The sequence below is a fragment of the Macadamia integrifolia genome, chromosome 5 (assembly GCF_013358625.1).
Source record: "Macadamia integrifolia cultivar HAES 741 chromosome 5, SCU_Mint_v3, whole genome shotgun sequence".
Lineage (NCBI taxonomy): Eukaryota > Viridiplantae > Streptophyta > Magnoliopsida > Proteales > Proteaceae > Macadamia > Macadamia integrifolia.
In genome coordinates this window covers 865,989-870,141 of record NC_056561.1, presented here as the reverse complement: position 1 = coordinate 870,141, position 4,153 = coordinate 865,989, and the positions used below count along the sequence as shown (strand labels likewise).

Genomic DNA, 4,153 nt, shown 5'->3' with positions numbered 1-4,153 from the left:
TTTTTTTTTTTTTTTTTTTTGGGATGCTTGGACGCATGTTCCCGTTGGCCTGCATTGGCACCGGGGCCAAGCGACCAAGGGCGTTCTCACTCCTATTTGGGGGAAGAATGATGCCAGGCTACATAGCGTAATTTAGAGAAAAAAATGCTGCCAGGTTGCGTAGCGTAAGCTAAGGTACAACAAACTCTTTTTTTTTTCTCGCTGAAATAGAAGCCAATTAGTCTGGTGTTGTTTATGTCTAGACACAGGCGAGGGTGATAAGATTATACTAGCCTCCCCCACATGCACTAAAGACTAGCCCTTATTTGTTTGCTCATCATGGATATCATGGATGATTTAACCATTCAAGGTGGGGTCCCTTGGTGTATGTTATTTACATGATATTATTCTGATTGATGAGACAACAGAAGGAATTAATGCTAAGTTGGAGATATGAAGAACAAGTTTAGAATCAAGAGGTTTTAAAATAAGTAGAACAAAGAAAAAATAAATGAGGTGGAACTTCAGCCAAACCAAGATTATAGATGATGTGGTGAAGCTTGAAGAGTGGGAACTGCCACAAAGTAATTGTTTTAAACACTTGGGGTCAACTATTAACAATGAATGGGACATTGAGGATGATGTTTTTCATAGGATTAAAGTAAGGTGGATGAAGTGGAAATATGCTACGGGAGTGTTATGTGATAAACGCATGCTTATTAAACTTAAAGGAAAATTCTATAAGGCGATGATTAGACCAACTATGACATATGGGGCGGAATGTTGGGCAATTAAAAAAAATAATGTAGACAAGCTGGGCATAGCAGAGATGAGGATGTTGAGGGGAATGTGTGGTAAGACTAGGAGAGCTAGAGTAAGGAAAGATTGTATCAGAACTGATTTGGGGGTCGCACCTATCCAAGACAAGCTCCGTGAAAGCTGGTTGAGGTGATATGATCATATCCGATGGAGACTCATGGATGCACCTCTAAAGAGGAGTGACCAAATTCACATAGAAGGTGCTAAAAGAGGAAAGGACATACCTAAAATGATTATAGGGGAGGTGGTGAAAAAAGATATATGAAAACTAGGGCTCAATTTAAGTATGGCTATAGATAGAATTGTTTGGGAGACAAAGACCCACGAAGGCGACCCCGTCTAAGGGGATTGTTCCCAAAATGCTGCTCTGACCTTTGTGTTTTATCTATCTTTTTATCTCTTTCATTTTTTTTATAACCTTTTATGTCTTTTTTTTTTCTTTTTCTTACTTTTTATATTTATGTAAGATCCATATAATCAACACCATTTAATTAGAATAAGATTATGATTATTATTGTTGTTGTTGAGACAAGTAAGCACACTGTTGACCTTTTATAACCATTTCTTACGGCTTCGATCGCAACCATAAGATTCATATAATCAACATCATTTAATTAGGATAAGATTATGGTTAGTATTATTATTGTTGTTGAGACAAGTAGGCACACTGCCGACCTTTTCTAACCATTTCTTACGGCGTCGATCGCAACCACAACAACCACCGCTCACCGCCACCATTGATTGACCCTTCAAAAATCAGCCCACGGAGTCAGGGTCCTCGGTGCAGTGCCTCAGCTCCAGTCGTCAAACTTTTAGAGTTGACGGTGGAAACACGCACCTCCTCGAGAACCAATACACAACCAACACGTCAATATATTACACCTGCCGTCCATGGGCCCATGGCTTTCCCCCTCCCCACCTTCACTCCGTGTCGGAGAAGCCACTCTTTCCCGGTTTCCCCATTTTTTACTTTATATTTTTTTTAATTCATCGTTCAGAGGATGGTGTAACCTTGTAAACGACCTGACAGCTTCTCTGTCTTAGCTCCATGATCTGAGATCAAAATTCTCTATTTTGTTCATCCATGTTTTTCCTTGTTTTGTTACCTGTAGAACGCGACACATGGACAATAAGGAGACCAACGGTCAAGATTGGATAAGGATTATTACATCCGATACGTTGATCTTAAAGTTGTCCACATGTCACGTTCTACAAGTAGCAAAACAAGGAAAAACAGGGATAAGAAAAACAAAGGATCATTTTCCATGAACTGAACTATGGAATATTGGACACATCGACTTCAATTTTCCCCCCTAATGGGCTAATTAGTCCACCGATAAGACCCAAGTCCTCCGGACTAAAAAGGGTAATCCTATCGCGGAGAGGAATTTGGGAAAGACTGCCATTACAGTCTGCATAACCAAGAGCAGTTTAATTTAATTTAATCTAATCTAATCTTCTGCTTACAAAATCCCCACCCACACCCCAATAAAATAAAATAAAATTTAACGGGAGTAATATCATCCTAATTCCCCAAAACCGAGAGCTTAAAGAAGTTAGAATCATCAATCTAAGGGACCAAGGAGAAAGAGCTCTGCAGCAATTTCAATCCGGCCGTCAGATCAGAAAATATAAGCTTCCGGCTTTTCTAAAAGAGAATGGAATTAATCAAAACTTGATAAATTTGGTTTTGCCCGCGAAAAAGCAAACACAAAGGAGATAATGGGAGTAGAGTTAAGAGTAGTAGTAGGCTAATTAATTAATTAACAAGTTCAGTTTGATGAGCTGAAAAGCAGAGTATGTTCAATATTGTTGCTTCCCTAATCTCCAGATTGAAAACGAACTCGCTTCTGACCTTTTTCTAAGCGAAGGGAAAGGAATTGAATCAAGTAAAATTGATAAAAATTATGCAACATATTAAGGGGATAACCATGAGACAGATGGAGGGATGGGTACCTTGAAAACGGGGCCGAAGCCACCATGGCCGAGCAGATTCAAGTCGGAAAAGAAATTGGTAGCGATTTGCAGAGTTCCAAGGTGGAAGAAGAAATCCCAGGTGGGACCCTCCGCATCTTCTCCTTCACCTCCTTCCTCTCCTTGCCCTCTCTTACTCTTCTCCTTCCGCAAACACGCACACAACCATCCCCTCAGAAACTCCATCGATGCCGAAAACCCTGCAGGCAGCTGCAGCTTCCCCTAATCGAACGGCTTCCGGCTCCTGGTGGTGCTAAAGTGGTAACATCAGCAGGGAAGGAACCACAGGAACTCTCTATTACGGACACCTCTATGATCAACGATCACTAATCCTTTTAACGGTTTGTCATCTTATATATGTTATGCTCTTCCTCTTCTTATCCCCATTCTTCTTTTAATATATATATATATATATATATTTTTATGTGGTGGTGAAGTGGGGGTGTGAGTAGTACGGATTTAGTTATTGGTATCGATGTTAATATTGATCTATCGATTTGAATCAGCTTTAAAAAGGATCAATGCATATCGATTACTTTTATTTCTTGTTTTTAAAAAAAACTTATATATATATATATATATTTTTTATTATTTTATCTCTGAAACAATATAGATAACCGATCCCCATCAATCAAGAATCAAAGAACGGTCCCAGTCGATACGTGAACTATGGTTAGTACACATTGTTACGCGCTTCCTTCTTTTCACTTGTCAAATAACCTTTGCTCTCCTGATGACCCATAACTGGGTTGATTCCTCTTTAATTAAAAAAAAATATATTCCGCAATCCTGATTGGGTCATTAATGAGCTGAGACTATTGATTTAGTAAAAGTCAACCCAAAAAGTACTGGGAGTCATTCATACCTTTTGAATTTTGCATAGGTTATTTACGATTACGAGGAATAATAATAGTCCCACCAATGTAAACAGGTAGGGATGGGGATGCCTCTTAATTACATATTTTTATAAAAGTGGTGACGCGGCAGATGAATGACCAGGAAGAATCCAAAGTAGGGAGCCTTCTCTATCTGGCCATCATCCCATCTCTACGTAGCTCGTGAGTAGGCCACATGACTCAACATGAAGAGGACGACCTTTCGTCTGAAGGACTCGAATAGGGATATGAACTGTATTTAAGTAAGTCGAAATTACCTGAATCCTCACTAGGTAAGGGGTATGGTAACTAATTTTTCATCACTCCCCCTTCATTAGAGAGAATTGCATATTCATATAAAGTTTAAAATAATTTTTTTTGATGTATTTTACTTATAATATTCATCTGTGAAGCCTGTGGCACAATGGCATGTTGGTCATAGATTAAAAACTTGGAAATAGACTCTTCTGTAAAGCAGATGATAAGGCTACATACACTTGCCCTTC

At 39.1% G+C, this 4,153-nt stretch overlaps 1 long non-coding RNA gene across 1 annotated transcript; it reads right to left on the bottom strand.

The window, feature by feature from the left end:
• Window positions 1–2,442: 2,442 nt before the first annotated feature.
• Window positions 2,443–3,151, bottom strand: LOC122080279. Its single transcript, XR_006140659.1, has 2 exons — window positions 2,755–3,151; window positions 2,443–2,659 (listed from the first exon to the last, which is right to left on the bottom strand). It is a non-coding gene; the product is annotated as an uncharacterized LOC122080279 (long non-coding RNA).
• Between the last annotated feature and the right edge of the window lie 1,002 nt (window positions 3,152–4,153).